The sequence below is a fragment of the Stylophora pistillata genome, chromosome 1 (assembly GCF_964205215.1).
Source record: "Stylophora pistillata chromosome 1, jaStyPist1.2, whole genome shotgun sequence".
Classification (NCBI taxonomy): domain Eukaryota; kingdom Metazoa; phylum Cnidaria; class Anthozoa; order Scleractinia; family Pocilloporidae; genus Stylophora; species Stylophora pistillata.
The window spans coordinates 59180023-59192531 of NC_142519.1; the positions used below are offsets into that span (position 1 = coordinate 59180023).

A 12509-nucleotide genomic window follows, 5' to 3' on the forward strand; every position below is an offset into this window, starting at 1 on the left:
CCTTTTCTCTAAGTCTCGGGCAGTAACTTTTTTAACAAGAAAAACCCATACTATACGCGGCATCCTATAAAGCTGGAAGAGCGATCTGAGAATATTTTAAGACACATTTTGGGATTCTTATTGAGTTTTATAATAATCTCTCCTCTCTATTGTTTTTTGTTTTTTTGGTCGGGGAGTGGCGTGGGGAACTACCAGATACCTAACTAGATAAGTGGCAAGAGTCTTGAAACTTTTTCAATTGTGTTCTTTAACTGTCACTTAACTCTCCATTTCCCCATCTCAGTATTACTTGGTATTAAAAAGTGGTCAATAATTCCTTGCATCATTGTCTGGGGGGACTTTTAAATAACTTAATAGAGTTGAAATACAAGATGTCTTATTATACATAGTGGAGGGATGTCGACCACCTATAAGGAGAGACGGGGGATGTGCCAACTGTTCTTGGTAATCATTGTAGTTTCTTCATTATTGTCCCCCAAGGGCTTATTCTGTAGTTTACTATCATATTACTTACCAGGTCACTCTCTTATAGCTTCCCCCTCCCCCCCGTTTTGAAGACACTGAAAATAATTAACGTTTCCTTTATGAGCGCGCCTACAGCATGTCGCATCTTAGATGAGACGTTTTGTTTGTCAAACTAACAGTGTTTCTTTCAACACCGCTAATATGTTTGTGACTCTTACCGTATGGAGTATAAATTAACAAGAAAAAATGCAAACTGGTCAAAGGCACAACTGCTGACTTTATAGCACAGATCATGTTTGAGAATTTGTCCATAGTGACTTGAAATGAATGCACGTGTTCATAAGATTATTCTTCTTAAGATAATGATCTGGAGCAGCTGTATCCAGACGAGCTTTCTCGTACATTAATTTGTTGCTGTTTAAAGCCGTTCGATCTGAACCGAAGTGAGGGACTGCAAAAATATTTTCCAGGTATTTATTTCTTTTTTGATGTTTCTATATGCAAGGTAAGACGACAATTAAACTTTAGTAATATTTGACTCAAAATTAAACGAGCAAAGGGCGGCGCGGGTCTTAAAATTGTTCAGGACAAAGTGTTATTTTCGATTCGCATTCTCGATATTCAAACAAGGCAGTTATAAATTACTACATATGCAATCTTCCTTTAAAGGGCTGATAAAGAAATTCGTATTTACTCAAGTCTGTCATCAAATGCTGCGTTTAAGCCTCAAAAAGGGAAATTAAGGCTTTAACAAACTTATTTTTTTCCCATATCATCTTTTACCGTTTTATTCAGTTTAAACTTTCTGAGATAACAATAACAACATTATCAAGTTTTCATATCTCGTGAATTGTTCACAGCGACACTTTTATATTCTGGCGTGCCCAGAGAAGCAGAGAAACAAGAGAGGATAAACATCTTCTGAGGATTTATAGTCAGAGAAAATTCAACCACACAGGTAGGGAATTCGAAGAATCTCTTCATAACCCTTCCTATCTGGCGTAAGGACATTTTTGAATGGTAATGAATTGTTGTTTTTTTATGATATATACTGAAAGATGATTCGGGAAGTTCCCTATAAAGCCTCGATTAGGCACAGGAGTGTCTTGAAAAAAAAAACAATGACAATCTTCTTTGTGATTAAACTGCAAATTGTCGTTTTCAACTACTTTTTATGAGTTAAACAGCCCCGCATCTGTGATCTGTCATGGGATCCATAATATACAAGGCGCCTAGCCTAAGGAAAAATGCGTTATCCATCATTTTACGTTATTTAGTCAAATGCTTCAACCCCACTCAACACTCAAACTTAATTCCCCCCAGTCCATCAGCTGATAACAGGAAGATGGCGTCCAAAAGAACAAACAAACAAACAAAAAAAAACATAGAGAGCTTTGGCGGAGAAATGCACCGAAGCTCATCAAGATAAAACTTCGATTGCATTTTGACACATTTTTTTTGAGTTGTCGTTCGCTACAACTACTTTTTGCATCTAATTGCCAGTATGTACATCACTGGTCTTGAAATCGCCTGTCTTTTCAGGACATGATTTAACTATTTCGCTCTTGTTTTTTGTCCATTAATCAAGACGAACAAGTCAAACAAGAGCAGCATGGCGATTATTAAGTTGGAATTGAAGAACGATTTAACCAGGAAAGTACATAATGATCTCATTATATCAGTATGAGAGCGATTTTCGCAGTAACGAACACTACTCAAGCAGTAGTGAAAATAAGGCCTGAAAAGAATTCAGGCCTGTACGGCACTCCACATGTATGAATTTCATATATTCACAAACGTTGATCTCATCCTAATTATTACAATTATTATTATCATTTTTTTATTTACAACGTTTATATCAATATCAAGATCATTGAATACATTCAAACAATTGTATTACAGTTTCAAAAATCGTTTCTGCCCTGCTATGTTCTTACATGAAGAGGCTTATTCACTCATTTATTTTTCTGTGTTCTTAGTGCAGCAAGGAGCTGAAATGATGGAAATTCAGGCTTTGGCAATGCCACCTCAGGAACGAGGTTCTTGATAACTCCTCTATTTCTGTTCGTTGAACAATAACATAAAGTTAAATACCGTAACGATTCATTCTGATAGTGTTATTGTGATCTCTTAACTTTTTCCCTTTCAACATCTTTTAGAAGAAGATCACGAAGGAGAAGATAACATTGAAGAAGATGATCTGGAATATGATACAAAATTGTAATCATTGGTCGATGGAAGGATATAAAGCTAACAAAAGCCAAATCCTAAACTTTTTAGATCTAACCAGTAATTATATATTCCTACTTATGTTTCATTGTGATTATATCAGTCACGAAACTTCGATATCACGAGCCAGGATAATACGTCTAGCTCATAGAACTGTTAATTCTAGTAACCTGCTCGCCGTATAACTCACTGAAATTGTTAGGTAAGGTTATCTGAGTATCAGGACTAAAAATTTAGGAATAGGTTTATCCCTGACATCTAACAAGATATTTCTTGTTGTAGTACACCATTGAACAACAGAGAGCAGTATGTTGGATTATCAAAGAATGGTGAAATGCAGAAAGAAGAATAATTCTATAAATAATACTTTTGTCGAACACAGTAAAGCAAGGATAGCTTCCTACTTTTCCTGGTCAGATCACGGGAAAATGTTTTTCAAGGCTTATCATTTCATAAAAATTGAGCTAACCGCCTCCCGGTTAGCTCAATGGATAGAGCGCTGGACTGATGTGCGGGAGGTCGAGGGCTAGGCCGGACCAACACTCAAGGTTTTAACATAATTGAGAAGAAAATGCTGCCTTTCTATAACATCAAGAAATGGTTTAGATATTCTAGTCTTCTCGGATAGGAACAAATAAATGGAGGTCCCGTCTCCTGCAGGGTTAGGGGTAGGAGACGTTAATTTCCCACGCACGAGGTTACTGTGTGATGGATGTCCTCCCCTGGGGTGGGATGGGTGGGTTGTTGTCTTGCGTTTCATACATGAGCCTCTGGCTCGGGCAATATGGGTAACCATGCTCCACGTAAAGACATAAAACTTTGATTACTATTAAAATGTGATCTTGTTTGATACCACTGGCCTACTGATTCAATCGGTTGTTCTCCATGTTTAAAACCGAGAGACATATCCTTCCTTCACAGAAAATGATAATAGATGATAGAAATATTAATTAGAAAGAACAGTCGAAATGGTATTCACATCTGCTAGTAAATGTTAGCAAGCCTCTCCATACTTTATATCTGTGTCGGGTAAATACGATGATCTTGAGAAGACCTCTAGCGTGAGTAGGGCTACCCTGGAGAATCCTTATTTAAGCCATGTATAGGGGACAGACCGTAGTATTACGGCAAAGAAAATAAACCATCCACTAAGTGTATCTTCTACGTGGTTAAAACCGCTGGGAACTAATTATGAATAACATATATAGCCTCCGTTTATTTACTCCAAATATTATTGTTGATCTTGTGATTTACTTAATCAATTACTAATAATATTGCAGCCAAAAATTTTAGGTAGGATATTTCAATTGTCAAGGATGGAAAAGTAGAAAGAAAGTAGTGGTTCAGCTGATACAGCGAAGTAACCTAACTATTTTGCAATAAGATTATTCACATTACCTATTGTCTTTAAAATCAGTAAAAGCTATTAAAAATCAATACCAATGATACATGAACTGTTTTTTGTGTTTTACCGAACAAGATAATAAGCGAAAGGGAGAAAAATATCATTTATGATGTAGGAAATTCTTGAGGGTTATCAAAAGCTCTTTTCTTGTCCATCGAAAATTTTCCCTGCAATCGTTCAAACTGTGGCTTAAGGAAAAGAATAAATAACCTGGTTGGCCTGTCAAACCCTGATCCCAATTTTTATGAAAAATTCACTTAAGTTGTCAATGCTGAACAAATTGCCACCTCGACCATACGATGCCAGCTACGCCACCCCACCTCCTCCCCCCCGCCTCCCCAAACGTAGTAAACGATCATTTAAATATGTTCCCTTCCTATCTATTTTTTCTGACAATCCTAAAAAAATGATAAAAAGATGAATAATTAACCCTTTGAATGCCAAGGACGTATATATACGTCCTAAAATAGGACCCTCAGATACCGAGGACGTATATATACGTCCTCTGACAAGCATTTTGTTTCTTTTCTCGGTCGTTCAAGGTTTTTATCCGTGGTTGTTTCAAAGGACCTGGGAACAATTTGAGAATCCGCTGACCACAGAATTTTGCACTGTGGCACAACATAACACCCAGAAGGCTTTGTTTATTTTCGCGGCAAATCCTTGCCAAATCCAACATGGCGGCCAGCACACGTCGAATGACAGCTGAGGAAGTTTTGGTAGAAGTTTTCGCTGATAGAGACTCTGATATGAGCGACGAAAGTGATGGAGATGTTTCAGAGTACAATGAAAGTATTTCGAGCTCGGAGGATGAAGATGAAAGCGGGGAAGAAGTCGAAGAGATCGACGAACTCGAAAGCGAGAATGAAAATAACGAAGATAGTGAAAGTGAGGAGGACAATGTCGCAGCTAAAAAGAGTTATACAATGCCAAAGGGCTCAAATTGTTGAGTAAAATTATTTTATGAAAAATCCAATATGGCCGCTGGTTGCGAGGCATGCACCTGGGTTGGCATTCAAAGGGTTAAAAAAAAAAAAAAATTGCCGCTAACTTTTCTTGGTTAGCTCACTAAACGTCTCTTAGTTAGGAAAATAACTTAACGGAAGTCGATGGAGATCCAGCTTTCTAAAGAGAGAAAAGGAGGCTATATACGATTTGAAGTTTAATTTACATAACACATTGCGATCTAGATGTATATTTCATTTATTATTATCAACAAAATGTGGTTAAGAAGGAGGCTTAAAATATATTCCTGATGTAAATGAATTCATTTAAATAGATATGACTAAATATGATATATTTGGACTCAAATTAACGATGTTGGGTTTGAACAATTTTGGCCAAATAAAACACCCAGCAAGATGATAAAACGATTAATATTTTTTTTTAAACCAGTATCAAAAGAATACCAATAGGTGTAGAGGTAATAACTTAAAACGTCCTTCTTAAAACAAAAAAGCGTTTTGTTTTATTAAAGACTAAACTAACCTATCCCGCCTGATTGCAGGAAACCAATAAGTTTAAGTTCTATTTAGTTGTGTGTGTCATTACTTGAAAATTTCCTATTCGCTGTTAGCAACTGAACCGTGCGTACTGCAGGAATGGAATATAGTTTTTATCTTTTAATTTAATGGACAATTTTCAATATATAATAGAAAATATTTTTGTTTTATTTGCATAATAGTTATGTAAGCGGGTGTTTTCTACTTTTTATTTTGAATATTAGATGATAACTTTAGAAATCATTTTGAAATGGCGAAAAACTGCAAAGAAATAAACGTCTTTTGAAATACCAACCAACCTCTTAGCGAATGACACGACGATTTTTTTTCATTCTGATCCGTTTTAATTTCCTTTCATTACAACTTCACAGGGTTATTTCTTAGTGCTTGTAACACTAGGTATGGCCCACTTACACTTTAAATTCGCTCTCAAGCACCTTAAAGTCCTTATTTTGTCTCGCTTTGTATGAGCTTTGTATTAGGATCATATCTAGGGCCAAAAAATTTGAATTCCATATTATGCATTTGATAAACTGGTTCCACTAAAGTCTTATGCTCTGATGAACACAAGAATTTTATTTACTACATATTTAACTACAGTTACGCTACTTGGTATATTATATTCGCATCTTTGGTATGAACAGGTTATTACAAATAGGGAAAGAACATAGGCCACGCTCCTCCCGGTGAGACGGGACTCGATAGAGCGGCGGAAATCGAGCTTAAGTGAAAACTTATCCAATAGCAAAAATCTATACTATACGCTGTATTTAATAAAACTGAGAGACACAACTGAACAACGGTTAGCTGAATATTGACTCTCGTTGAGTTATGATAATTTCTTCCCTGTGATAGTTCACATCGGAGCGGGGAGGGGAGGGGAGGGGAGGGGGATGGGGGCTGCGAAATTCTGGTTTCACCACCATTGTAGCCTTGGGGCACATCCTGTGATCTCCTGTCAAGCCACTTTTTGAAACTTGCCCTTTTCAAGGAGAGGGGTTGACTTATTCGAGCGCTTGCAACTCGTTACATTTTTTAAAACGTAAGAGTAAACATTTTTGGTTTTTATTTGAAAAGCTGGTTATGTGTTGGTGACTCATGTCGATGATATTTATTAAAGTGCAAAATTGGTTGAAGGCATAATTGCTGACGTTTTATGGACAGATGATTGAGAATGTGGTACATAGTGACTTGACTTGAATGGAAGGCTTGTTCATAAGAATATTCTTTTTAAGATGATCTGGAACAGCTGTATGCAGGCGAACTTTCTATATATGAATTTTTTGCTGTTTAAAGACCGTTCGATCCGTAAATTGAAGTGAGGGAGCAGCAAAAAAACATTTCAGGTATTTATTTCTTTTTGATGTTTGAAATTTTGATACGATATAAGATAAAACTCAGCGTCAGTGAATGAAGTGAGAGAAGGGCGGACCTTTCAATTCTAAAAAAAATATTGGTATTTGTGCCTACTCGATATTTAAATATTCAAGGCAAATATGAGGTACTACATATGCACTCTTCGTTTTAAAGGCTGATAAATAAATTCAGCGTCCTCAAGTCTGCCAACATCCACTGCACTTATCTTTACAGTGCCATAATTTTAAAAGTGACTATTGATTTTTTCCTACACCACTTTAAAAACAGGAATGATAATAAAAATTACAACATTTTCATGTTTTTATATTCAGTCAATTGTTTGCCGCGGCACGTTCTTTAAGGCGCGCACACAGAGACAGAAATACATGTACAAGGAAGAATAAACGAACCTTAGGAGAAATTACATCGTTGAAGAAGATGTAATTGTAAAGGTAAGGGAGAAGCCATTTCTACAAGAATTTCTTTACAACTTTTCTTTTACGGCATAAGGATAATTTCGTGGTATTATGGTTATATAACTTGTTCTTATTATCAAATGCAGTGAAATATAACACTAGGAAGTTCACTTAAAAACCTTAGTAAAGCAAAGCAGAGCCATAAAAAAGAAACTTTGATATAGCTGCATCTCGTCGTCTTTAACTGCTTTGTGAGGAACACAGCCTCGGCATCTCTGATCTATAATGAGATCCGCTAACATACAAGGCACTTAACTTGGCGGAAAAAATGCATCATCCATCGTTTTATGTTACTCAATCCTATTATTTAAAAGTTGACTCAATATTTAAAACTTCCCCTCAGCCCATCAGCAAAAAACAGGAAGATGGTGTCTAGAGGGACCTTCTGGGGTTTCATTATTGCTTTCTGTAAGCACTGCTATCTTTCCTTTTTATAGAGTATCAAGTTAGGAGACTAAATATCTAATTTAAGCCGATTCTAGAGGATCGGAAATCGGTACTTTTTACCGACCTTGATAAGGGTTTTGGTCTAGTGAGAATACCTCACACGTCGATGAAATATTCCGGCCTGCGTAGGATACACTCGCGATTAAGCGAGTGACACACGCACGGAGGTGATACGTAGCTGTGAAGCTCTGAGGGGGATACGAGAATCGATTAACTGTTCCCTGGTAATTAAAAAAAAAAACAAAGAAAAAACATAGAAGCAATGGAGTTGACTTCCACTTCCCTCTAGAGTCCGAACTTCGTTATTCCGCGATCCATGAGAGGGGACGACCATTACACGTGAGCTCCAAACCATGCACGTGACATATTACAGAAGTCAATTTATGGGGAGCACTTGAGCAACTAAACAAAGACATATTTGCTTTTCTTCACTCAATTTTAAACTAAACTGTACGGAAACAATGGTCACAAAAAATCCAGCCACATTTATTGCTCTTAGAAGCAAAAATCTCTTTACTTGTCGTAGTTTGCAATGTCCGATAAAAGTGATACAGTTTCCTTGGTCGGTCATCCTTTGCTTTATATCAAAGCTATTGTTATTTCATCCCTGTGTGATTTCATTTACTTACTAGTTTACTCACTAGTTTTCATAGACATAGCCAATCTCCACGTTGTCTTACGTGTATAACTTTGAATCAAAGCGTAATGTCGTGAGTCTCCTCAGACGTATCTGAACTCGAACTCCCATTCTAGATGGTGCCTTTAAATAGCTTTGATAGAATTTACAAATTTCAAGACTTGGGCGAGGAACTTTCCTTCTTTTTCCTCTCATTTTCTATTGATTTTACACACAGATACGCTGATACCGGAAGTAAGCCTTCAGATAGTTGTCCCAAGTTTTAAAGCGAGCCAACTTTTGCAAGCTCCAAAAGGACATTATGTGGAAGTCACTTTCACCTTGGAGACTTTGCATCCAACACCATGCATTGATGATATGTATCTTGAGGTTCGTGATGGAAACAACAAGTCTGCCAATCTTCTTGGAAAATTTTGTGGAAGGAACTTTTCTACTATTGTGAGATCCAGTGGACAGAACTTGTTTTTAAATCCGCCATATTACGATTCTCTTCGCTGGATAACTGGTTATTACAAGATGAGTTATTTTACCAATAACAAAGCAGCGAATAAAACCGGCAAGTATTGTCTTGATGAAAGTATCTGAAAATGAGATAACCAGATTTGAAGTGCTTTTAATTTTTCTGTATTTGCTCTTTCTCTCTTAGTCGAGCCAAACTTGGATAAAGTGCTCAAGACTCAGTACGTTCTTTCCAACCATTCCTCGTCTTTATGGTGCCCAGCACAAGGTGCACCAGCACCATTCATTGTTTGGAGAAAGAATGGCATAGCGGTACAGAACAGTACAAGTGTGATGTTTCAACTAAAAATTACTGAAAAAAACAATGCCAAGTACAGCTGTGAAGTGAACAGAAAGGATGGTGTTGAGAAGAAAGAATTCCGTCTTGTCATCGAACGTGAGTATTTTAACATTTTGACCTATATTCATGCTTACACGGACGCATTCAAAATTTCCACTTCCAACCACATTTACTAATTAACAAACAGAAAGGCCTTGACTGTGTTCTGTTCTGTTGTAAAGCACATAGAAATCGGCTAGAGCACGAAGGAAGTGTAGAGAGAAACACGGGACGTAGTCGACTATTAGAAAATCAAACTGCTTAAGGCGTTTGTCTTATGAATGAACGACATCCGAATTCACAGGGACAAGAAGATTTTTCGGGATGACAAAACCGTAAAACGCGTTTGTTGTCTCTGATATGACCCTCCACTCCACGCATCGGAAAGGATATCAGAGCAAGCTTTTATTTCAGTTCACTCGAGAGGCAGCCAATGTTATTTCTGAGGCTAGCTTCACCGTGATGACCGGCGATTGCCATGATGAGCTAGCCGCGATGGAACTCAGCATAATTACAGTCGCTCGGAAATCGTCACGATTTGCATACATTTAACAGTTATACCAGTTTGATAAATCTTCAAGTTTCACCATTCCTCCTTTGTTCTCCTCTGTGTTAGAACATGAAACTATACATGTATATACTATACAAGTGAGAGTCATGTTTACTTGATATTACCGCACGTAAGTTTACAATCTAACTGAGCGTGACTACCTTCAAAACTCGGACTGTCTATTTTCCTAGTTCTTTTTGAGAATTTTCGTCTCTGCACACGTTAAAATAATGCAAACTACGGCACTTGGCACGTTTACAAACCGTTGTTTGTGCCATGTATTCGGTTTTATTTCGAAAAACACATGGAATGAATGATACGCAGACGTGCGCATACTTACAAGAACCAAGCGCATACACTACACTTTGGCTCTTCTGGTCCTACTTGGGTGCTCGCTTTTTCCAAAATTTCATTTAAGATTCACGAAAAAAAACGCTATATACAGTATAAATTTGCAAATGGTGTCACAGCTTTAGCTCAGTTCCGTGCTCTGTACTCTAATAGAGCACGCCCTTTTAACCAATGACAGCGTGCGTTATATCCGAACTTTACGATAAAATGCATTCTGAAGCATGACAACGGGATTATTATCTTTCCTTTTTTAAGGCTGTCCGGATCCTTGCCAATGTACAACCACGTATAGGTTTATGGATATGGTTACACGAGTTGGCTGCAAATACAGACAACTACAGTCCGTTCCAGATAAATTCCCACACTCCACTGCGAGATTGTAAGCATTAAACTCTGATTTTGTAGTTTGATCCTACGACTGAGAGTAGTCGTTAAGGGATCCGAAACGTGGTTGGAATTCATCATCAGAGTGGAGAGGAGTTGTTTAATTTGGTAGCCGGTTGTTATAGATGTTATTCCTAGTTTTGTGTCTCTCTGTTGGCTGAAAACCTGATAGTCAGTTTAGATTGGTCGGCTCGATCTGTCCATAGGTCCATGTAATAAAATAAGCAAACAAATAGAGCTAAATAACAGCTTTTAATAGAACTGTACGAACTGTCCAAAATCTTTCCAAAATGATTTTTTCCCAACAATCTGAAGTAATTAATTGTAATCAATCGAAATTCACTATTTTAGCAGATAAAAACATTATTTGTGGCGAGAATTTAGGAAAAAATCAAACTCGGATCAAAGTAAACAGATCGTCTAAGCAAAGTTTGGAAGCGCTTTACTCTGCTTTGATTTTCGAACCAACTGGAAAAACATTTTCGAATTCGGGCTCATAGCAATGAACCGATCTTTTTTGAAAATTGGCCCGGAGTGAGATAAAAGTTGAAGTAAAAAATCGTCTGGCTGAATTTCTTTTAGATATGATCAAGAGCGCAAAGGTCAGAAATAAAAATTACATACTCGAACTTGAAAAGTTTATTACTTTTCAAATAAGACGTCAATCATTAATCGGCCCCACAGTTCCTTAGCACAATATGTGCTGCTTGACTTCACCCAGACTGTCTGCCGAAGCAAAACAACCTAAGCGTGTATAAATCGATTGAAAACACATCAGTAGTTTTCTCTTTGTGCTCAATTAATATCTCTGCATTTCAGGAAAATAAAAAACAAATAAGTTGTCGAATTCTGTTGTTTATAAACTTTAAGGGTGATTTAGTTTATAAACTTTAAGGGTGATATAGGGTGATTTTAGTTTCCTACTGGTAATCTGCTATGTGGGAACTGTGGTTCGCATGAGTTTAGAATATACTCTACAATGTGAATGTGTAGGAAATAGTTGAAATGCGTACTTAAAGGAGCAAAATTGAATTCAAATGAATTATGATTCAAGATACAGACGACAGAAAGAGTATAAGATGAGATTTAAACTTAACTATGTTTTCCTCTCCAGCTATAGTTAATGGGGGTTCCACTGTTATAAATGAAAGCATAAAGTTCTCTAAGTGCAATGACTTTTGATAGCCGCAAGTGGATTATAAGTCGGTGGAATTGTTTTTTCGTGTGGGTGTCTAGAAACGGGAAATGCTGAAAAAAGGAGGACCTACATTAATCTTGCAGGTGGTTGGCCTCGAACAACATCAAGAAATTACATGGTGATATATTCACTCCATTGACCAAGCTGCAGTTGCTGTAAGTGAGCAAACTTATTATTACTTAAATTATCTTATGTATCACAACACGTCTTTACATAGATTCCATAACACGCATACAAATTAGTACGCGGGTTAGAAGGTAGAAATTCAAATCTCAAAATCAAAAACCTCAACAACTTGGAAGAAATTTAATTTCAAGTGGTTTAGTCTCAGAAGCGCAAGATCCAGTTTAGAGTTATGGATGCACTCGCGGGAAGTTTTAAGTGCACGAAAGAAGCGTAAGAGTTGCTTCAGGCGCAGTTGAGAGCAACTCTAGCTTCTTGGGTGCTCTCCAATCTTCGAAAGTGCGTCTACAACCCGATATACGCACAGCTAAAGCACGAACCAATCTTTTTATAACACAGCATGAATATACACGTTGAGCAGGAAGAAAAAGAGTTTATTACAACTAGTCATGTTTACCAGTTAGTCGTACTCTACCCGAAAACCATTAATAAATGACAAAGCAAAAACGACCATGAAATATTTAGAGACCAATTATTTATTCAACGAG

At 37.1% G+C, this 12509-nt stretch overlaps 1 long non-coding RNA gene across 1 annotated transcript; it reads left to right on the plus strand.

Moving 5' to 3' along the window:
• Positions 1-720: 720 nt before the first annotated feature.
• Positions 721-4142, plus strand: LOC148743428 (uncharacterized). The gene is made up of 4 exons (XR_015989185.1): positions 721-935; positions 1326-1423; positions 2054-2504; positions 2625-4142. It is a non-coding gene; the product is annotated as an uncharacterized LOC148743428 (long non-coding RNA).
• The last annotated feature ends 8367 nt before the right edge of the window (positions 4143-12509 follow it).